The sequence below is a fragment of the Vombatus ursinus genome, unplaced genomic scaffold (genome assembly GCF_900497805.2).
Source record: "Vombatus ursinus unplaced genomic scaffold, bare-nosed wombat genome assembly UNPS02014812.1, whole genome shotgun sequence".
NCBI lineage: Eukaryota > Metazoa > Chordata > Mammalia > Diprotodontia > Vombatidae > Vombatus > Vombatus ursinus.
In genome coordinates, this window is record NW_020954590.1 from 103,109,944 (window position 1) to 103,135,470 (window position 25,527).

General features: G+C 36.8%; 1 pseudogene; it reads left to right on the forward strand.

The window, feature by feature from the left end:
* The first annotated feature begins 1,298 nt into the window (after nucleotides 1–1,298).
* Nucleotides 1,299–21,257, forward strand: LOC114054038 (annotated as a pseudogene).
* The last annotated feature ends 4,270 nt before the right edge of the window (nucleotides 21,258–25,527 follow it).

Genomic DNA, 25,527 nt, shown 5'->3' on the forward strand with positions numbered 1-25,527 from the left:
AGGCTCAGTGAGGACAGCAGTGATTCACAGGTTACAAGCTGAGACAATCTGCTTCCCTAATTCCTCCTTCCCCTGCTGCCTCTCCTCAAGATACTTCCTTATTTCTTGGTGAACTGGGACAGATTTCTCCTTATATTCCAATATTCCTCCTGTGCAGCCCACATGCCTTCAAAATGCCTTGTGTCAAAGTAGATATTATTGGAACTACTTATCAAGTGGGATGAGAGAGAGGAGTTAGCTTCAACAGTCTCAGGGCTAATGGAATCTGTGCACATCATTTCCACCCACTGCTTTAATAATAGAATTCATAATGCCCACTCTACGCTTTACCCGCACACTTCCTATCTTGAGTTCACTACTTCAAGAGAGAAATGTATTTATCTTTCTCCCACTCATCCTTTTCCTTACACATACATCTTCTCTGCTTAGAGAATATAAAATATATACATACATACACACATCATATTAGCACGTTTATCTATGTGTATATTTATAGGTACATTAGCATGTATTTGTGTCTCTATGACAATGTATCTTTTCCATACCTTTTGTCTAGTTCTATTTATTCTTATAAAATATTATGTACCACATAATACATTTTAGATTTGCTTTGTACCAAGCACCTAATATGTCAAGAATACTTGGGATTTCTACTGATTGTTATAATTCACACATCTGTAATGTTACAAAACCTTCTGTTCCACTCAGAAATTTGCTCTTTCCTAAGCCAATATTGATTATTCTATCAGAGTCCCTTCTCATCCTTATTATCTATCCATAGCTTATTACCATCAATAGTGTTGACAAAGGAAACCTGTAAGTTGTTATTTAACTGGCTCTTCTACTGTGTACACTGAAAAGAGATTTAATAATAACAAATAAGCTACTTTCTTTTGATCTATGAAACACAAAGCACGGGAGATTTCAGCAACACACACTAACAAGAGATTCATCAATAGAAAAAGCCTGATGCTATAAATAAATACAACACCATAATAGGACTAAGACACCTCGGAAAAAGTAGAGCACCACCCCAAACTGACCTTTATGCTAATTGCATAGCTACAATTTGCAAGAGCCAAGCACTGATACAACATACTAGAACTTTCTTAGAGATTGGCTACATAGATTTGTTACATTGTTACATTTGTTACATGCATGGTTACTTAAAAGATACTTTGATATTTTTAATGATTTGTCATTTCGTCAGCACGAATACTGATTTCACCAGCATAGACTGTCATCATCTCTAATCTTTGGGGTTGATCGGCCAAAAAATTCATTACTGGGTATCCAACATGGTGATGAGCATCTACTCGCTAAAGTCAGCTGGTTCTCGGTGGGCAGGCAGACACATAGGCCGACACAGGGCCCAAAATCAAAACATTATCGTTACAGATTATATTTATGTATCGCTTTATAGTTTTTAAAGAGCATGCCATAAAAATGCTATTAATTCCAGAGCTATATAAAGGAACATTTGATCCTCACAACTACCCTATGAAGTAGGTGCTATTGTTAACCCCATTCTACAAGTGACAAAACTGAGGATGAGAAGAGATTCAGTGACTTGTCTTGGATCACACAGCTAATAAGAGTCTAAGGAACAATTTGAACTCAGGTCTTCCTGACTCTAAGTCTAGCTCTCTATTTAATGTGCCACCAAACTGCATTACTGTCATAACCTTAAATCCAATATCATGTCCAAGCTAAGAGTAACAGTAGGGCTTTTGGAGAGGTCTTAAAACTACAACATATATATGTAATCCATAAGCAGTAAAATATTAGGAAAATGTAATCATAGCTTAATACAAATTTCAGAGCTGGGGAAGTTATAGATGATATAATACAGTTTAATATGTAATCAAACTCAAATAGAAAAGCACCCTTACAAATGTAAACTGCTTATTGACTTTGAAAACCACAAATTAACATCATCTGTGTTTTATTGCATGTTTAATTTATTATATTAGATATTTCTCAATTACATTTATTCTGTTTAGAGCATCATTCCTCAAGACTGACACCTGTGAATTATAATCTATACTGAGCATTTTATTGATGAGGAAACTGAGGTCCCTGTGATAAATATCAATTAAACACATTAATTAAAATCTTGATAATCAGAAATATGACAAAATCTTAAGATTACTCATGCACTGTGAGCATTTAATAATGTTTAGTTCCTTTCCAAAAGTGATTAAGCTAGAATCAAGAAAATAACTTTCTGCAAAAAACAGAAAGGAGGAACCAACCAGGAGTAGGTAATGAAGGGAGAAATACGGTGAGGTGGGGGGAACACCACAACGGGATATTTAAGAATGCTATTAATGCTACAGCTCCAGTGAAAATGTCATTTAACTTTTTAGAAATGCCCTTTTAATACACTGGTACTGAACAAATTCAGAAACCCCATCTAACAGTGGGCTCACAAAAGAAATCAATAAACAAACAATAAGTGGAATTGATACTATAAGATGGTTTATTTTAGAATGAGATGAGACTCAAAGACAACAAACTTGAAGTTTGTTTGTGAAGCTCAGGGTTTAGAAAGATATTTGTGCCCTTGATGAAACAGAGAAGTTCAGAAGATGGGTAGGTTGGGTTCAGGAAAGAGACAAAGGCCTCTGTTTTGTCTATGTTGAGTTTGAGATGCCTACAAAACACCCAGTTTGAAAATATCTAGTAGGCAATTGGTGGTTGAGACTGAAACTCAGAGGAGAGAACAGAGCTGAATCTGGGAGTTATCTGCATAGGCATGATGTGACAAAATAAATAAAAATACAATAGAAAATAGATGTTAATAGTGGCTTTCTAGGTCAATTTTAAGCCCACAGGGACTCTTATGTAACATTTAGTGGCTTCCATTTCTATTTGAGTTTGGCACCACTGCACTACAACTTGTTGCCTCCTATGAAGAAATAGTTTAAGCATTACTAACTACATTTTACACTTAAGGAAACTGAGACTCAGAAACACTAAGCAACTAGCCTATAATCATTACAGCTAGTGAGTGTTGCAACTGGAATTTGAACCCAGGTCTCCCTCAGCTATAGTCTTTGGCAGTAGATAACATTCATTCTATTTTTTCCAGCTTAAGAAGAATGATGCAAACAAAAATCTAACATTATAGAAAACTCCCCCAAAGAGAAGTGTCATATGAGGTTGCTCTAGCTAAAAGAATAAAGAAGACAACCTTAATTAATGCTAAAAAATTATTAAAGCACTTTTTCAAGTACTGTGAATGGCAGTCTGTTGTGATTAACAAACCTTCAGATGTAGCCTGCATTCACTGCATGTATAAATTTGCAGCTACAATAAATGAGTTCATTTCTGGAACCTTTTGTAGTGAAAACAACTTTAGGAGGAGGGATGGTTGATTAATTATTTTTAAAGGCTCTTGCTGCCATAATTATAATTCAGTCTACTTGTGTTATGTTTGAATCCAAGATAATAGAACCAGAGGAAGAAATTAGAGTGGTGTTTTTCTCTCCTTTTCTTTTTGAAGACACAGTTCTAGTGTTAGCCTAAATTAGCAGACAATTTTTTTTAAAAAAATCTGAGCCACTACAATTTTCTGCCCACATCATAGAAAGAATCATGACCAATCATGTGTCATATTGTCAATTTCAATCATACACCATTCCATCTTAAGCTACCTTAGCAATTTTCTTTATTCTCCTCTACTTTTTAATGTTTTTTTTTTGAAGTCGGAAGAGGATGAAATCACTTTGATTGGTGCTAAATGTCAACATGATGGTTTGACAGAGGGACATTTTACAAAGAGAGAGAGGGCGGAAAATGAATCATAATAAGGGTAAAAATAATCTACTGACAATTGCTTATAGAGTTAGTGGCATAGGGAGATATGGAACACACAAGTCAGTCCCACAAAGACAGGTTACCCCTAACAGGTAACATTCTCACAACTAATGCCTCCTAATCTCCACATGTTCCAGAACAACATGAAAGAAAAAAAATGTACTAACTCACCCTCAGAGCTGCATTCAGATTAGTGAAGCATTATACTTTTTGTCCAATTTTCTTGCTTGACTTTTTCGAGATTTATAGCTAATGTTTCGGTAGTGTTATATGGTCAAAAAAAATACAAACCAAGTAGTGCCATTGAGTGAGGTGACAATGTCAAAATCACATTGAATATAAATAAATACAAGAAATAAGTGTCCCAAGAGCAGAAGAATGTCACTAAGCTGGATTGAAACCAGAAGCAGTTTGCTTTTTCCTTTTCAGAAGCTCATGACTTGAAATGAAATTGACCTACATTATTCATCTTACCCTCCCACCCTCAAGAAAAACCCATCAAGGAGAAAGGATATACCAGATGGAAAATAAAGGTTTTTCTGTATTTTATATTTCAATTTAACCTGAATCTATATAGATTCAGTACATCAATTATGAATCAGAACTTTTTTCAATATATAAAACACTAAAATTCCCACTTGCCTGTCAGAAAGTGATATCTCACAAATATATGATACCTCGTGCCCATATGAAAATATGGAAAATGTCCAGAGGAGGGTGAACAGGATGGGGAGGAGGCTGAAAACTACACAATATACAGATAATCTGAAGAAACTAGGGATATAAGCATGGCAAAGGGAAAATTAGGAGAAGACATGATAGCTGTCTGAGTATTCAAAAATTTGCCATATGGTTTAGGCATTAGACTTAGACTTCTTGCAAGTCAGAACTAGGATCAATGATTGAGAATTTTAGGAAATCAGATTTCAGTTGGATATAAGAAAGTTTCCTAACAATTAGAGCAAAAGTACTGAATAAAATGAAGTCTCCCATCATTGTATGTTTTCAGGCAAAGAATGCATAAAACTGGTTGAGGAGGATATACATTAAACTAAGGTTTCTTTAAAATCTATGATTTTATGATAATTTATTTTGAGACTCATAGGTCCTTTTTGTAGTTGACTTACAATTTATGATCCAAAGAAAGCATTCTAAATACTATTCAATGCAAATCTAGGAATCTAGTTCAAATAAGGAGAATATATATATTAATAATTATTATATATTATATATAAATAATATCATGTTATTAGTCAATAATTATTTTATTAATTATTTATTAACAATTTTATTAATATAATTATTGTATTATATATTAATATATAATAAGGAGAATATATGTATATATATGTGTGTGTGTATCTTCTTATATATTTTATTTTATGCTTTTTAAAATGTTATTCTAAGAAGGGATCTACAGGCTTCACTAAACTGATGAAAGAGTTTATAACACACATACATGTTACAAACCCCTGTATTAGTTGTTTCAATACACATATACCTTCTCATTCATGTTATTCATGTCCATTTCCTCCCCCAAATCTTCCAGAGAAGATCTAGCCAATGTTTTTGTAGGAACCAGTGCAGGATTAAGGTTTTCCATTTGATATCTCTTGCTCATGCAGAATAATATTTCACCATACTCATATGCCATAACTTGTTCAACCATTCCCCAACTAATGAACAGCCCCTCAGTTTCCAATTCTTTGCCATCATGAAAAAAACCTGCTATAAATGTTTTTGTACATATGTGTCTTTTCCCTCTTTCCTCAACATTGCACAATTACTTCTTATCATTATCCATTCTTAATAACTAACATTTTCTAATTTGACATTGATCACATTTCTTCTAACTAGCCAATAGTATATATCCAAACAATTGATTCTGAAGTGACTCCCATTGAAAACACTAAGTTTCTTGTCTGATAATTTTAGTAATTTGTTTTTTGTACTCACTGTGCCAGAACCTACTGAGATTCTTTTGGGGGATAAAAAAGCTCAGTTAACTAATAAGCCTTTCATTATTTCACATTAAACTCAGTGAGGAACTTCCTTCAGAACATTTTATGAAGTTTTTTGTAGATTTTCTCTACTTCCTCCTTCTGTATAACCAATGTTGACATATAAACTGTGATTATATTCATGGTGGTCTTTTTGCTAGCACAAATTATGAGTATCACAGGGATACATACCTGTGGCACAGCTATGCTTAGGTATATACCCTAGGATGAACACTACCATGGGTCTTTCCCTTTCGCCTGATGGTTTGTCAGTGAGTGCCAATGCTCTATTTATACCTTTAGTATGACAAGTGGAGTGAGCTTAGATGACCAAGTATCCCGTGAAAACATGCTTTGGGGCATATCAAGACCTACACTGATAACCACTCTATTTGACTCTCTAAATTAACTTGTGACTTATCCTTCTATTTATTTATAACTTCTTTGTATCTTCTGGTTTCGTTTATAATGAAAAAGTCAATATGGATATAGTTCATTTTTTCAAGTAGTAAGTCACTTTGTTCATATTTGGCAAAGATTTCATATTTAAAGTACTTGCAGTAAAATTAACTTTATAGTCAGCCTATAAACCATGATTCTTATTACTCTCTTCCTCCTCCCTTTGGCATCACTTTATTACCAATACAGTGAAAGTGGGAAAAAGTTGAAGAAAACTGAGAATCATTTTGCATTTCTATGGTCTCATGATTAACATAGTCAAAGGATTGACCACCTACTGGCCAGCCTCCTGGCAGTGATACTGTCCATTTTCAGACTGGTTTTCAGACAGGAAATACAGGGTGTCACCAGAACCTTATTATTTTATATTCTTCTCTAGCTTGGTGATACTTGTTACTGGCATTGTCTTCTTGAACATAGGGTAATCTCTTCACTGTGATGAGGCCAATAAAGCATTTGGAATAGGAATTTTCATTTCACAAACCATGAAATAGACAAAAAGACAAATGGACCTCAGTTCTATGTGACTCCTTTCTGCTTTTTGGTGACAATGCAGAAGGAGATGAAGTAAGGTTACTAAGAATGACTTGATTCTTAGATCATCTCGAGTCACTAACATGTGACATTTGTCCAGTGACCAATGCCAAAATGTATCTATATTCTCAATTCTGCTATAAATGAAACCAGAAGATACAAAACATATTGCATACAGATGGAAAGAATTTTCACAGGTTCTTAGAAAACCAGTTCAATGAAATCCGATGCAATTCAACAAACTTTACTGAGCAAGGCCTTATATTAGCACATAGGATATACAAAATAGATTTGGCAGAGACTCTGCCTTTGAAAATTTTTAAATTAAGTTGGGAAGGGGATGACTATGTATGGATAGTTGATTCAGTTGTTTGAACAAGGGCAATAAGAGATATTATTCTATAAATCACTTGATCATCTCACCTTGTACTGCTCATGATGAGTAAAAACAAACAGATCACCAAGAAGCTAATGACAGCTTATACGCATGCATTCATTGCAGATGACAGAAGTAAAGATATTCTATAAAGAATTTAACAAGACCCAACAAACTGAATCAACATGTACTTTGATACTTAGCAACTTTAATTCAAAAGTCAATGGAAACAAACATATCAAAAAATATTTTGGAAAATATGGATTAGATTAAAAAAGAAAGTAATTAAGGTTTGTGGACTATCTAGAAAATGTCTATCTATAAATTTTTAACACTTGCTTCAAAAGAATACTCTGAAGGCAATGGATGATTATAATAATAAGGCAAGCAATAAACAATGTCATTTTTGAAAATTAGCTGTATTTTAACAAGCAGAAAATGATTGGTTACAGACTTATTATTTACAAAATTAACTGTATGTGATCAGATAATCAACTGATTAGCCTGGATGGGCATATTGGAACCAGGATCTAAACAGCCATAAATGTTAAACAGAAGAGTTTCTATTTAATCTGCAGAGAAATAGGGAACTGTGGGAGTTTATTGAGCAGGGGAATATGTGGTCATACCTATGTTTTAAGAGTATCATTTTGGCAGCAGTGTGGCTGATGGATTGGAGAGGGGAGAAATGTGATGCAGGGAATTCATTTAGTTGATTATTGCAACCATATAAGAGACAGGTGATTTTAAAAAAAAATCTGATGTTTGGAGACAAAAAGATAGATGCAAAAAAAATATTATAGATGTATAATTAAAGACTTAAAGACAGTTTCAAAACATTTTGGGATGAGGGAACATGTGAAGTTAAAGGTGATTCCAAAGTTACAAACCTATGTGACTAGAAGCAAGGTGGTGTCCCTAATAGAAATAAGGGAATGTGGAAGAAAGGAATGTTTAAGGGGACATATAATGAATTCTATTTGGGACATGTAGAGGTTTTTGTTTGTTTGTTTGAATTTATTTATTTTTAGTTTTCAGCATTCACTTCCACAAGATCTTGAATTCCAAATTTTCTCCCCATCTCTCCCCTCCCACACTCCAAGACAGCATGCATTTTGAATACCCCTTTTCCTGATTTGCCCTCACTTCTATCACCCGCCAATTCTCTTATCCATTTCCCTTTCTATTTTCCTGTAGGGCAGGATAGATTTCTATACATTGCCTATATATCTTATTTCCCAGTTGGGTGTAATAACAATTTTTAACATTTGTTTTTAAAACTTTGGGTTCCAAATTCTCTCCCCTCCTCCCTGCCCACCCACTCTCATTGAGAAGGCAAGCAACTTGATACAAGTTATACATGTGTAGTCATGCAAAACACTTCCATAATAGCCATGCTGTGAAGAGCTAACTATATTTCCCTTTATCCTATCCTACCCCCCATTTATTCAATTCTCTCCTTTAACCCTGTCCCTCCTCAAAAGTGTTTACTTCTGATTATACCCTCCTTCAATCTGTGCTCCCTTCTATCATTGCCTCCTCTCTTATCCCTTTCCCCCCTATTTTCCTGTAGGTTAAAATAGATTTCCAAACCCAATTGAATGTGTATGTTTTTCCCTCCTTAAGCCAAATCCAATGAGAGTAAGATTCACCTTCTCACCTCCTTCTCTTCCTCCCCCACAGTAAAAGCTTTTTTTCCCTCTTTTATGTGACATAATTTACCCCTTCTAACTCTCCCTTTCTCTTTCTCCCAGTAAAATCCTCTCTCACCCTGTAATTTTATTTTTTAGATATCAACCCTTCATACTCAACTCACTTTGTGTCCTCTCTCTCTCCATATATATATATAAAAATAAATATATATAAACATATAAATATATAATATATATAATATATAATATATAATATAACATATAATATTATATATAATATAATATATATAAATATAATATATAATATAATATATATAAATATAATAATATAAATATATATTTATATAAATGTATAATAATATTATATATAAATATATAATAATATAATATATATATAAATATATATAATATATAAATAAATATATATATATATATTTCTTCCAACTAGACTAATACTGAGAAAGGTCTCATGAGTTACAAATATCATCTTTCCATGTAGGAATGTGATTTCAACTTTAATAAGTCCTTTATTATTTCTCTTTTCTGTTTATCTTTTCATGCTTCTTGATTCGTGTATTTGAAAGTCAAATTTTCTATTCAACTCTGGTCCTTTCATCAAGAATGCTTGAAAGTCCTCTATTTCACTGAATGTCCATTTTCCCCCCGAAGGATTATACTCCATTTTGCTGCATAGGTGATTCTTGGTTGTAATCCTCGCTCCTTTGACCTCCGGAATATCATATTCCAAGGCCTCCGGTCCCTTAATGTAGAAGCTGCTAAATCTTATGTTATATTGATTGCATTTACACTATACTTGAGTTGTATCTTTCTGGCTGTTTGCAGTATTTTCTCCTTGACCTGGGAACTCTGGAATTTGACTACAATATTTCTAAGGGTTTTCCTTTGGGGATCTCTTTCAGGAGGTGATCGGTGGATTCTTTCAATTTCTATTTCACCCTCTGGTTCTAGAATATCAGGGCAGTTTTCCTTGATAATTTCTTGAAAGATGATATCTAGGCTCTTTTTTTATCATGGTTTTCAGGTAGTTCAATAATTTTAAAATTATCTCTCCTGAATCTATTTTTCAGGTCAGTTGTTTTCCCAATGAGATACTTCACAGTCATCTATTTTTTTCATTCTTTTGGTTTTGTTTCATAGTTTCTGGATTTTTCATAAAGTCATTAGCTTCCATTTGTTCCATTCTAATTTTTAAGGAAGTATTTTCTTCAGTGAACTTTTGGACTTCCTTTTCCATTTGCCCATTTCTGCTTTTGAAGTTATTCTTCTCCTCCTCATTGGCTTTTTGGACCTCTTTTGCCATTTGGGTTAGGTTATTTTTTAAGGTGTTATTTTCTTCAGTATTTTTTGGGTCTCCTTTAGCAAGCTGTTGACTTGTTTTTCATGATTTTCTTGCATCATTCTCATTTCTCTTCCCAGTTTTCCCTCTACTTCTCTTACTTGTTTCTCAAAATCTTTTGTTGAGCTCTTCCATGGCCTGGGAATGATTCATATTTTTCTTGGAGGCTTTGGATGTAGAAGCTTTGACTTCATTGTCTTCTTCTGGTTGTACATTTTGATCTTCTTTGTCACCAAAGTAAGATTCTATGTTCTATCATTTTGTGCTGTTTGCTCATGATCCCAGACATTTACTTGACTATTAAACTCTTTGTTAAGGTAGGGGTCTACTTCCAGTGTGAAGAATGTACTGTACCAAGTTTCAGGGGTTTTGTGCAGCTGTTTTCAGAGATACTTTAAATTTTTAGTTCTTCCAAGGTTGTATGATCAAGGGAGAGGTGCTTACTCATTTCCTGGCCTGTGCTCTGGCCTATGAGTGACCACAAACACTCTTTTCTGCCTTGGAACTGTGAGCAGGATTCCCTCTCCACTGATGCCACAAGCTCCACCATGATAGTGCTCCTCCTCACCCCAGGATCACCATCCACGACTGCAACTCAGACCCAAGCACAGGCAAAGCAAAAGAATCCTACCTCCACACCAACAAAGAGATCCCTGCAATCCCTCTCTAATCAGTTGCTTGATCTCCCCTCCATCTGTGGGCTGAGAGCTCCAGAACAGCTGTCACCACTAGGCTGCTCCAGGACTGCAGCCAAACTAAGCTCCTCTCTCATCAAGGTCCAACAGACCTTTCCCACTGACCTTCTAAGTTGTCTTTGGAATTTGTGGGTTGAGAAATCTATAAACTGCCACAGCTCCCCTGGATTCAGTCCTCTGTGGCCTGCTCTAGGTTTGCTGAGGCCTGGTCTTTGCCTGCGTGGCCCATGCTGAACTGTGCTCCTCTCCCAGCCTGGCACAACAGGCCTTTCCAGTCAGCCATCTAGGTTGTCTTGGGCTGGTAATTTCTTTCACTCTGTCTTTTTGTGGGGTCTGCTGCTCTAGAATTTGTTTAGAGTCATTTTTACAGGTATTTGGAGGAGTTTGGAGGAGAGCTCAAGCAAGTCACATATGGGGCATCCAATTATAAAAAGAGGTTATCTGCTACGAGTATGTACACTCATTTGCAAAACATAACAGAAAAAGATATCAGAAGACTATGAATGGTATTTCGTCCCTTCCCTGCAATCTATCCTGATGCACTATGTTGTACATAGCAACATCAAATTAATGATTAGCTCTGCATGTCTGCCTGCTTAACTCTGCTGCCAGATATTTCATCAGGTAAACCCATTTATCATTTTTTTACAGTAACAATATACTATCTCAATGCTTTATTTAATTATTATTAAATTAAATTCAAGAAATTTAAGACTGCAAAATAGATTGGCAAAGGTTTTGAGTATATGGCTTACTTTCAAAAAATATAGGGAATGGTGCCATTTAAAATGTATGTGATAAATGTATGGGCATTTCCAGAGATTTCAACATTGGCTTTCACTAGAGATTATATTGGAGGATTTAAAGAACAACAAACAATTTCACAAGATTAAGACTGAAAAGAAAAACTCAGCTTTCTGTGAAATTTTACACAAACAAGGAACAAAATATTTTTTTAGACAGTGCCCAAAGAGCACAAAATTAATTTGTTAAGGTTGCCATGGTAATGTCAATTTTTTTGACAAAGGATTAGTAGTGAACTTAACAAGACACAACTAGGCAAAAGGATTTTACATTTTCACTGGACAGAAAATCAGATTGATGAGGGTCTGTCAGTTGCATCTGCCATGTCTAAGTAGCACCAGCTGTATATTAAGCCCCAATAACATTACAAAATGACACATGAAACAGATGAGCCTTCCTACTGAAATGAGAAGCAGCATATGAAGGAAATTTACTATTATAAATGAACACAAGAAATTGTACACTTAAAGCACCTTAAAAACAATCCCAAATGCCCAAGATCTGTTAAAAAAAAAATAAAGGCAAATCTAAAGGAAATTGGAAAAGCACCAAATGAAATTAGGATACGTCATGTGTAGCCTATGCTTTGTAACTTACAAAACATTTTCCTTGTGCCAACCCCAGGACAGAGCCAGCAGGAGTAAAGTATTAACTGCACAGGAGCTAGTACCATTTTTTGTTGATTCTGTGACTCTCTGCCAGAGCCTAGTTTTGCACATAGTAGGTACATCATGAAATATGATTAAAAGAGTGCATTATCCCATTCTGCATATTTAACAAACTGTGGCTCATAAACATAAGTGAAATTAAGCTGAGGCATAGAGAGAATGACTTGCTTAAAGTCACAAAACCAGTAAGTATGTCAGTTGACATTTGAACACAGGTTTTGTGGCTCCAAATCTAGGGTATGGCCTAGCTCCTCTCAGTAGGAACAACTTGGAAAACATTCTATCTTTCTTTTAGATTCCATTTAGATTCCATTATTTTGCTTTTGCTGGAAATTTTTTATAGGAACAATATTTAAGCATATGGTTTAGTAACATGAGATGCAAACAGGAAATTGTCTTCTCTGTATCTCAGTTTATCTACAATTGAATGACATTATTCCTGCTTAAATTGTCCCATAGCACCAGGAAAGAGTTGCCCAATGATTCTGTTACAGGTAGAAACTTCTTAGTAGACAGAAAGTCATAGGATCATAAATATAGGTTAGGAAGGCAACACACACCCCCATTTTATAGATGAGGAAAATAGAGAGGTAATATGACTTCCCTAGACTAACTCAGCTAATAAGATAGAAAGCTAAGATTTAAACCCAGATCCTCTGACTCCAAATCCAGCCATCATGCCACTACAACATTTTGAGTCTTTTCTTGGGAACTGTAATGGTTTCTTCTTCAGTGAACATAGGCCATGACTGTGCAGCTTTCTGATTGACATTTATGACCCTCAACTTGTCATTCAAGATGGTCATTGAGACAATAGAAATAATTACCCTGCAAATGACAAGTGACTGGGCCAGATGTTTGTAGTCCAATTATTTCTGTCATCTAAACAGGACTATTTACAATCAAAGCTACCACTCAGCATTTGACTCACAAAGCCAGTCAATTTATAGATATGATCATAGTTTTTGTCTCATTCATACAAGGACCTCCCTCCTTCCTTTCTTACTTCCCTACTGTGTCCTTTTTCTCCAATTCTTCTCCCAGATTCCAAGAGTTAATCACTAAAATTTGCATCATGACAGAGCAGGAAAATGCTATATAAGCTTAATCAAAGAGTCACTGCCTTCCCCAACCCCTACACCATGCACATAAACCCAGCATAGGCCTTGGTCCTGACACTCCTCTTCTTACCTGTCACTCTCTCCATTGATCATTCTAAATTTCTCAGATTAGCATAGTGTTCTTGTTATATGGACACCGACCTTGGACATAAACCAAGTCTGCTTTCCTTTATGAGCAAAGCCAGCATGTGATTCTAACTCTCCAATACTATATTACTGCATCACCAAGTCTCCTACCAAATTCCCTGCCATGAGACCTGATGAGGGGCATTGATAGCAGATACATGGAAGTGGAAACAAATAGTTAACTGCTTTGAAGGGAGAAGAGGAGAAGAGAGATTTTCCCATTCTGAGCATTTTTCAAAGATGAAAAGGTAGCACCTTGGGGAAAAATATATCTAATAATAAGAGGATGTATTTCATTGCTGTCACAGTGATTCATCCTATTACATTGAGCACAGAAAAGGTGACCCTTCGCTCTTCTCTGTCCCTTTCTGATGGTTGGCAAGGGATTAGCAGGCAACTAGTAAAGTGAGACAAGATCACTGAGAGCCAGTGTTCTGTGAGTAGGCCAGTATCTTAGCAAAATGAATGAAACTTGGCATGAGTGAGTAGTCCCTGCACAAGCTACCCAGGAGATCATAAATTGGTCCAAGCAGAGGTCTGTAATTTGGCTCTGTAAAAACACAGGGATTTTCAAAAGTAGACTATGCAGTGAATTATTAAGTGGGCCTATCGACAATTTAAATGAAACAATATCTATCACACAGTCTCATTCTCTGTATTGTTACTCTCATTTTAACTTATATCTTCCCAAAACCCATCTATAGATGGCCCCTGAGGTGGAGAGTGGGGATTAGGGGGTGGAGACAGGAACCTACCAATTTTCACATGGGTCTCCTCAGATAAACTACCTCAGGTCCAAGAAACTATATGAGTCCATATTACACAAAAACATATCTCAGGAGCCCCCATCATTGTGTTAACTTTTATTAGTCAGAAGAAACAGTTTATTCAAAGCAGATGTCTATTTCATGAAATGATATAGTAAGAAATGTAGTAACAGACTATTTCCCCCACAAACTTGGGGCAAAGTCTTCCACAAATACATACACCATCATTAGGAACAGTTTGCACACCTATGGAAAACACATGGAAATAGGGAATAATATAGTAATAACAATAATCATAATCATAATAATCATATAGCTCTTCAAGGTTTGAAAGATGCTTTACAAATAATATATACTTTATCCTCACAGAAACCCTGAGAGGTAGGTGCTATTATTATCCCCATTTTCCAGCTGAGGAAACTGAGGCAGGCAAAGGTTAAGTGATTTGCCCAGGGTCACATAACTAGTAAATATCTAAGGTAGGATTCTGAACTCAGGTTTTTCTAATTCCAGGTCCAGTACTCTATCCACTTAATTGTCCAGAAATACATGTGGTCATTCAAGAGATGAGGAGAGATACACAAATAGGAAACATGTAGCCAGAAATCCTACCCCAGTGTTTCCTTATGTCAAGACTCTAAGCCTGGGTTCTCAAAGGTTATGCCAAGTGAGCACAAACTTTGGCGGGTTCCACCAACCTGAAAAGGTTAAATGGAGGCTGAAAAACAGGTTATGGCTGTAGTGTGAAGACCAGACTGGCTAAATTCAGACTGGCCTCACTGGTCACAGAAATGGGCTTTTGGAAATGAGATGACTAAAATTCAGTGTTCAGAAACCACTCCAGTGTCCTTTCAGTGAGAGGTGTCTGAGAACAAAGAATAGTGGTAGCAGTTCATATTTATATAGTGTTTTATGGTATGTTAAGTACTTTCCTTATAATGTTTCTCAGTAATAAGCAGTGTACACATTATTATCCCAAATTTGCAAATAAGGAAACTGATGAGAAGAAACCTAAAAGAAGTTACATGATTTGTCCATGATCTCTCAGCTAGTGTCTGAGCTGGAATTTGAATGCTGGTCTTTCCTGACTCCAACTGTAGTATGCCTCATCATGATTCCTCTTATCAAAGGGACTGTTGACTCTTTCTCCCTTAACCTTACTGCCAGACTTAATCTATCTTAAATTGAAGGTGTCTTCTGCTCTCAAAATGGGTCCACACATCCATCTTCTTAGCTCTGTACTTTGCCCAACACCAAAGTAATGAGCTGACAGAGTGATGAGCTAATGTGGGCCAGGAGAGAAGGGAATGAGCCCTTCTTCTTCCCCATATCCCCAAAGATAAGCTAAAGAGTTGTAGTAGCAAGGAATCAACACCAGGGAACACTGACCTAGGGATCCTCTTAACCTTACCTGTTCCCCAGTTGCACAGAGAAATTTTGGACCTACAAACTAGAAGTTATCTTTCATTTAAACTGATACATATACCAGGAAAGAGATGCTAAGATCCAGATTGCACATAAGACCCACAAAAACAACTGGTAAATCATTATGAATTTCCATACTCTATGAACTCTTCCCGTATTTCAAAATTCCTTTTGATGTAATTGTGTACAACCTATAGTTGTATTTCACTTCACACTTCATCTCGTAATATATGAACAGCTTCCAAACTTTTGTTTCTAGACCTATCCATCTGGTAGAAGAAGAAAGACAATGGTATGGTGGGGTACACTATCCAAATCAGAATGATTTGATTCCACCTTATATTTCTTCTATGATGTACCTAGGAGGTACAATGAATTAGAGCACTAGGCCTTGGTTCAGGAAGACTTGAGTTCATATCAAATCTCAGCCACTTACTAGCCATGTCACCCTGGATTATTCACTTAACCTCAGTTCTCTCAACTGTAATATGGGGATAATAATAGCACCTACCTCTCAGGGTTGTTGTGAGGATCAAATGGGATAATATTTTTAAAGGGCCTGGTACATAATAGGCACTTAAATGCTTGTTTCTTTATTTACCTCCTATGTCTTCAGATAGCCCAAACTTTCTGCAAAAGCCCAATGTCTATTCTCAAACCTCTACCACCAAAACATGAACATCTGACATTTTAATAGAGGGATAAATCTGTGTATCAAACTAGAAGATGATACAAAGCTGGGAGGGATAACTAACACAGTGCCAGGTTGACAACCAGGATTCAAAAACATCTTGACATTGAGCTGAATCTAATAAGATGAAATTCAACAGGGCACTTATAAAGTCTTAAACTTAAGGTCAAGAGATTAACTTAAGAAGTTCAAGGTGGGTGAGCCATATTTAGACAGCATTATGGCTGAAAAAGAGCTGAAGGTTTTAGTCAACAACAAACCCAATAATGAACAAATTGTGACAGGGCAGAAAAGAAAGCTAATGTGATCTCAGACTGAATTAAGAGAAACATAGCTTCTAAGATTGAAGCAATCATAATCTCTCCACTCTCTGCCTTCATCTGACCACATCAGGACAGTATTGATTTCAATTCTAGGCAGAGCCTAGGAAGGGTATTGATAAGCAAGAGGGAAGTTTGAGGACAGTAAATAAGATGGTAAAGAGCCTTGAGTTTGTCATTGAATTATTGTTCTGTCAAATTTGTTAAAATGAGTTTCTAACATTTTGAGTATCAAAATAAACTGCTGGTATCAGCTGACAAACTGTATTTTAACTGGAGCATTATCAAAGACCTATCCATTGCCTACAATCAGATATCTAGGACATTGACCCACCAAAATTTAAGTGAAATGTTTGTTAATATAATTTGCAATACCAAATATTCATAATCTCAATCTGTATAGAATAAAAAGTTTCAAAATATTGAGATGCAGCAGAAAAAATTAAAATCACATAGGAACAGGATGAAGCATGTTTCATCTTCATACTCCTGTTAGCTCCTAGAGATTTGCCAAGGATATTTTCAGTCAATATGCAGAAGATGTTTACTTAATAATATTTTTAATAAACCAGAAAAAGCAATATTTTATCCACTATGCAATGGGCCTTTATTTCTCATTAACTAAAAAGGATTTGAACTATTTTCTTTGTCAACAACTCAATGCAGAGCTTTCATCAGTCTCTTGCTCCCCAACTTCCTTAAATGTTTTGAAATCACCCCATGACATCAAGGAGGAAAACATAGAACCCGAAGCTCAAAAGAGGGAAGAAAAGGAGATGATACAATACAATACAATACAATATAATGGTACAATGACAAAAGCTCTGGAAAGACAAAGCTTCTTTCATACATTAGACAGAATCTTGGCCAGATCAACGCTGTGCCTCAGTTAACAGGAGAAAATCTGGTCTCTGCGGAGATGTTGACCTATGTTAATGAAGACTTCTATAGTTCTTCTGAAAAAAAGGAAAAGGAAAAGCATGAGGAAGACACACATAGTCATACTGGGCCTCCAAAGAGATGATGTGGAAAGTGGTACCATAGCAGTTATCAAAGCCTTGTATAAAAAGACTTCTAGATACAAACAAACCAAAGCCAAAAAGTTTTCAACAATCAGATTTCCCAAAGGATTTAGTGAAAAGTCTTTCCCAAATATCAGTCCTAATTCAAAGTACAAGTTGATTAAAAAAACAAATCAGAATTTCTTTTCTTATTTTATATTTAAATTTTAATATTTAAGTTTATAACATGCTTCTTTTTCTTTTCTTAATAAAAAGAAAGGCACGTGAAGAAGAACATGAAAACAAAACTCACAAGAAGCTTACCTCTGAGGCACAAAGATGAACACAGTGGTGGGAGAGATGTAAAAAAGTTGGTGTTCACTACTATAACAATCATAGCATGAAAAAATAAAAAAGAACAAAAAGACCAGTATCTCAGGGACAGAGCATAATCTGTAGAATGTTAAATGTAAAGAACAATATTAGGACTGCAACTGGCCTCAAGAATACTTCTACCTAAACTCCATTCAACAAGATGAGAAGAATAAAAGAATAATAATGAATAACTTGCAATTTTAAAAGCACTTTAAGAATCAAGTGCATACATTATCTCATTTGACCCTTAATACAGTCTTGAGAATTTCAAAAAATACAAAATACATTTTTAAAATTCCTTTCAGTCTTATGTTCTCAATTATTATTGGAGGAGAGGTGGGTAATCAGAATGAAATAAAATATTGCTGTTAATTATATTTGCTTTAAACTATCTTACAGATGACAGCTAAGAGCAGCTTCTATTTCTCAAAGTCTTGACAAAAATCTAGTTGCTTATCAAAGTCAAGTCAATCAATCAATAAGCACTTACTAAGCACCTACTATGTGCCAGGTACTATGCTAAGTGTTAATAATGCAAAGACAAAAATGAAACAGTCCTTGCCTCAAGAAGATTACATTCTATTTAGAGAAATATATATACACAGCAAAATAAATTAAAAATTTATGCAAAGTAACACAAAGTTGTGTGTAGGGTAGCTAGAAACTATGGTGGGGAAAGACCAACTAAAGAGTCTCATCTAGAAGAGGACACTTGAGATGATTCTCAAAGATAGCAAAGGATATCAAGAGTCAGAAGAGAAGTGGAAGAGCATTCTAAGCTTGGGGGTCAGTAGTGCAAAGGCAAAGTGTCAGGAGAGAGAATATCATGTATGGGGAACAACACAGTATATATAAATACGTAACATAGACCGTATGTACATAAAACAAATGCATAAAATAAATACAAGATAATTGAGAGAGAATAAGCACTGGTGGCTGGGTTGGGTCTGATTTTTTTTTTTAATTAAACGTGGCACTTGAGCTGAACTTTAAAGGACACCAGGATTCTAAATGGTAGAAGCAAGAAGATAATATACCTGGCAAGTTATGTTTTATCATAATGAAACTGAGAAGTCCACTACAAATGAATCAAGCCTTGTACAGAAAACTGAGTCATAGAGTCATCACACAGAGGGCCCAGTGAAAAGGCTTGACAAAAAGGCAGTTCAACCATTAGAATCTTCAGCCATTAGAACCAATCTTGTTTTCATTGAGTATGGAGACTAAGGAATATTTCACACTAGCCTTTAAGGATTTCACTACATTGAAGCATCTTCCAGTACTAACTAATTCATAAAGTGCTAATGTATTCATAAAGTAGAGGTTGGTCTCCATCCTATAAGAGGTGAATGGCCTGATCTCATCACTCTATAGTTATCAAGGAGAATCAAGTGTTCCTCAAAAGAATAGAAGAAGGTCTTCAAACAGACAATAAGGAAAGAAAATAATCTGAAGAGGCGGAGGGATATACTAGCCATATGTTCAGGAAGGCAGAAAGAAGAAGAATGTGCAAAGGAAGGAAGGAAGGAGGACAACTGAACATGAGAAACTCCAGTAAATATGATACTCTTCCCATAGATGGAGAAGCCATATAATCTAAGGACAAAGTAGCTTCTTTCACTCCAAAGAATGATGCTGTGAATCTATAGGCATACCAGGAGAGAAGTCATTCAGCAATGATCAGAGAAAGAAGACACAAATAGTGGTGACTGTTGCCTTCTTGCTGAGAGATATCTTGGCAATTCTTCTCGTCCTGATATTAAGAATAGAGAGGCCTACAGATTTCCCAGGGCTTACATACAAAATGTTATGGAGAGTTGGCAAGATTGTGTGCCTTTCTCCAAGAGCATTCATGTGAACAGGATAGAAGGTAAGTGGTGTGGGTAATATAGGTCAAGGTTCAGAAAGGCATGACTGGTAATGGGAAACAGAGCCAAGGGATTCAAGGTTAGTTGATAGGGTTTGGTTGAATTTATGACTCATTGGGTAGAGACACATTGGTGTACATTAACACCCCCCCACACAAGATTACTAGATTGTAAACTCTTTGGGGTTATTCTAGAGGAACGTTATATCTTCAATGCCTAGGATTTAATAAATGTTTCTTGGATTAAAAAAAAAAAACAAACTTTTTTTTTAAATGTCCTGAGTTTTTTCTGCATTCCGTGCTCAAACGCGGGCGCTCCCGCTCCTCGATCCCATCCTCCACCCGACCCTCGCTCCTCCACGCCTTCGCCTCTCTTTGTGTCTCAGAACCTTTTTATGCTCCTCACCTTTCCTTGCTGGGTCGTCGCCACATCTCTGAAAGTGCACACGAGCAACATCACCAACAAGAATGACCCCAAGTCCGTCAACTCTAGGATTTTCATTGGGCACTTAAACACAGCCATGGTGAAGAAGGCGTACTTAGAGACCGTTTTCATCAAGTATGGCCGTGTAGCCGGCTGTTCTGTGCACAAGGGCTGCGCCTTCGTCCGGCATGCTAGCGAGCGCCATGATCGTGCCGCCATGCTGGGCAAGAATGGGTGAGTGCTGACAGGGCAGACTCTGGACATCAACATGGCTGGAGAACCTAAACCTTATAGATGAAGAAGTCTCAAGAGAGCAGCTCCTGCCTCCTATGGGCTTTTCGAGCCCCAGGGCTGGCTCTCTCTAGTCCCCAGGATGGGGGCCATGGGTCACCAACTCTCTTATTGGTCGCATCAAAGCAACTCTGCCTGTCAGACTCTTCGCCTGCTCCACCACTTCCAGCAGCTCATCAAAGTTAAAGTTGAAATGTATTGAGCTGGAGACCATCTAGACAGAACTTACCCAGATCAAGTAGAACATTGAGGCCTGCTGGGGCAGCTGGACCAGATCTCGGAGGAGCAGAGTCCTAGCACAAATGGCAAGAAGAATGATAGCAAGAAAAGTGAGGCCACTCAGGAGCACACGGCTTCAGAGGCAGAGACACCCTTGGAAGAGTTGTTGCCTGGGATGACAGCAAGAGGCGCTGGCACAGGATGATTTCAAAGGTTTGGACAACAGCCAATACACAGAGCTGGATGAATTGACTCTACAATAAATGGCTTTAAAGGGTGTCCAGGACCTCCTAAGTCACCAAGAATACCCCTTTTCCTTCCCCAAGACACCAACCCTCCCCACCCATTACCCATCCTTCCCTAGGCAACCCAGGATTCTTTTCCAAGAATGAAATGTCCTCAGCATCTTGCATCCAAAAGAAGCATTGAATTGCACTGGGAGAAGCCCATAAATGTCATCTTAAAGCAGATGGAAGATTTTTTCCCCCCTCTATCTCTGGCCTACTGGACAGGAAGGGATGATAGATTCAGAGCATTTTACATATGAGGAAACAAGCCCAGAGGGGCTAAGTCACACAATAAATGTTTCAAGCAGGATTTGACCCCAGCTCTTCCTGTGTCCAAGTTCAGCTCCATCCACTACCTCATGCTTTATTGTCGATACTCCTGCCGAGTGCTCAGCTGTGCCACTAGGTCACCATTATTATTATTAGTAAATAATTGCTATCGTTTATTAAAAAAAAATGTCCTGAGACTTACCAAACCTGATAACCACTACCCACTTATGATAATTGATGTAGGTTCAAATGATATCACAGGAAGGAACCTAGAAAACCTTTCTAAGGATTCTGAGGTTCTGAAAAAGCAACTGAAACCTCTAGGGGCACTGGTGGTATTTTAATCTTATTACACATTAAAGGGAAAAGTTTTAGAAAGAAGAGTAGACTTACAATACAAATGAATAACAAAAAAACAAAGCACTGTGCTGAACACAAAATACAAATGTAAAAGTGAAATCATCCCTGCCTCAAGGTTTACATCCTAACAAGGGGAGGCAGCACATAGGGTTGTGATAGGCAGAGAAAGGTATTTTGGTTTGAGTAGCCACAGTCACAGAGAGTGGAATGACAAGACAATCTACTGATATGCCAAAACAATGAATGAATGAAAAAGTTTTATCAACTTCTTCCAAGGGTCTAAGCAAACCAATGCAATGGAAGTGTTAACTTGACAGTTGCAAGAAATGGAAACGGGGAGGTGAGTACCTATACCATGGGTAAAGATGTTTACATTTGAATAGCTTAGCTCTTCCAAAGCAAGATCCCTGAAGGTTTAGTGTGGAGGGTGGAATAGCAATAGCAGCAGAGCAGAAAATATGAGAATGCACAGACCCAAAAGGTTCAGATTCTGAGTGGTTTAGCTTCTCTACCAGCCACTCCAGATCAAATTGACTTAGCATGGCCTCTAGAAGCCTATCTTGAGGGAAAACCTGTGGTAGCCACAATAGGATGGAAAAAAGAGAAGCATATTAAAGCAGAATAGTGGGGAAAAAAAGTCCTTCCCAATTAGAGCTGACCAAAAGTGGTCTCAGCTGCCTTGGGAAGTCTTCAGTGGGAAGCTAGATGACTATTTGTTGGAGCTGCCATGAAGAATTTCATGTTTAGGTGTGGAATGAGCTCAATGACTTTGACATCCCTTTCAATTCTGAGAGTCTGTGATTTATTCCAGTTTTGCTCAACAAAGGAAGTATGGTATCATGGAAAATGACACTAGGCTTTCAGTGAGATCTTGGTTTTCATCCCAGCTTTACCTCTTACTAACAATGAAACCTTGGACAAGTCATTAAATCTCTTTGTACTTCTGTTTCCTCATCTACAAAATGAGGATAATATTTGTGCTAGCTACCATTTGGGTCTGTGAAGAATAAATATGCATTGTGAACCTTGTATTGTTGTTTTTGAGTCGTTTCATTCATGCCCAACTCTTCATGACCCCATTTGGGGCTTTCTTGGCAAGGATACTGGAATTGTTTGCCATGTCCTTCTCCAGCTCATTTTACAGATGAAGAAACTGTGGAAAATGGAGTTAAGTGACTTGCCCAGAGTCACATAGCTAGTAAGTGTCTGAGGCCACATTTGAACTCAGGAAGATGAGCTTTCCTGATTCCAGACCTGGCACTCTATCCACCTACTATGTGCCAGCCACCTAGTTACCCTGTCAACCTTAAAACTCTAATTAAAAATAAGTTATTTTTATAGACTCACAAAATGTTAGGACTGGATAGGACTTTAGGAATCATTTAGTACCACAAATTAAGCTGTATTTATTTTTTATTTCACTTCTGCCACCTGGCTTCTATGGCTTCCTTCAGGCCTCAGACAAAATCCCATCTTCTACAAGAAGCCTTTACCTGTCCTTCTGAATGTTATAGTTTTCCCTCTGAGATTATCTCCAATTTATCCCATATATATCTCATTTGTACATAAGTGTTTGCATGGTGTCTTTCCCCATTAGATGGTGAGCTCCTGGAGGTCAGGGGCTGTGTTTTTGCCTTTCTTTGTATTACCCAGCACTTCGGACAGTTGCTCCTACATAGTAGGACCTCAGTATATTCTTGTTGGCTTGATTTGTATTTAGCTACCAGTGCGTACATTGTTTATCTCCAAAAGACTATAGAGTTGTTGAGGTCAAGTACTAGGTTATTTTAGTCTTTGCATCGCTACCACTTAGTACTTTGACTGACATATAATAGACATTTAATAAATGAATGTTGAATTAAAGTTTTAAACCATTGACGTGAATTTAGTTTGTTTCATTTTTTCATTTCATATGGTGGTTTCCCAACAGCCTTCAGCACTTTATAAGCATTTACTAAGTATGATGTTCTGCTATATATCACAATGAATGCAACATCAAAAAGACAAATATTTACAAAGAAAGCTAATGCCTTTGGTAATGTGTAGCAAAAGGAATCAAAATAGCACAAATTGTGAAGCAATGAGTCATTCTTTGGTTTACCTTCTTCCTATAATCATTATATAATACAATTAATACTATTTCATCAGCTACTTTCTAGTAATCTTTTATCAATACTTATCTTGTAATATCATAGCCGGGGATCCAAAGGAAGCATTTTCTTATAAATAAAGACTTATATTTTACCTTCACCACATTTCTGTTTGAATAAAAGCTTCAAGATCAACTCTCCAGATGTCTGAGTCTTTTGTGCATACTCACCAATTCTTCATCAGTTTAAACTTTGAGAAACTCTCACATTGGAATGTTTCCATTTCATATGAATTCATTGCGCCAATATTGGTCAACATATAAAATCATATGAGCAGCAGCATTGTGTAGTAGGAAGACTAAGTATCAAAGATTTGGGTTCCTGTCCAGATTATGCCATTTACTAGATAGGTAACCTTGAGCAAATGACTTAACTTCTCAATTTTAATTTCCTCATGTGAAAAATTGGAAAATCATGTTCATAGGACTTGCCTTTCAGAGTAGTGATGAGGATCAAGAAAGATTATGTGTGAGGCAGCTATATTGCACAGTGGTTAGAGCACTGGCCCTACAGTTGAGAGGACCTGAGTTCAAATCCAACCTCAGACACTTACTAGCAGTGTGACCCTGGGCAAGTTACTTAACCCTGCTTACCTCAAAAAAAAAGTAAAAAGAGTATGTGCATGCAAGTACTTACAAATATAAGGTATTAATATAATTAAGCAAGAAAGAAGAGAACTCAGAGGCCAGTCATTCTGCTGCAGCCCAGTGAAAAGGATGTTGTATTTGGAAGTGGAAGATATGGGTTCTAGCTCTTTTGTTATGACATATGTGACTTTGGTTAAGTCATTTCCTCTCCGTGGGCTTCAGGTCATTTCTCATGGAATTAGATAGTTGTACAAGACAGCCTCAGAAGTCCCTTCCAGTTCTAAATCCATAAACTTATACCTAAACAATAATTCTCTCCACAACAGCTCCAGTCAGTGGTCATTTACTTAAAAAATGAATGACTGCAACCCACTAAATCCAGAGACAACCTGGCTCCAACTATTGAAAAGGTTGTTTCCTCCTCTATATAGCTCCCTTCTGGAATCAGTCTTCTAACTTACACTCTCATGAGCATTGGAAGTAGCCAGAGGATGACACAATTTCCCTGCTTATGGTTCTAAGGGTAAGCCTGAGTGTCTAGGGCAGGGGTGGGATTATCTGCAGCCTCAAGGCCACGTGTGGCCATCTAGGTCCTCAAGTGTGGCCCTTTGACTGAATCCAAACTTCACAGAACAAATCTCCTTAATAAAAGGATTTTTTCTGTAAAACTTGGACTCTATCAAAAGGCTGCACCCAAGGACCTAGAAAGCCATATGTGGCCTCGAGGCCACAGGTTCTCCACCCCTGGTCTCAAATTTCTAGTGTTGTCACTCACAAGCCTCCACTGGTATGTTTTCCATTGATTATCAACCAATAGCCTCAATAACCTTTTAGAAAAGAGAATTTACCAGTGTGAAAAGAAAATTTACTAGTAAGAAC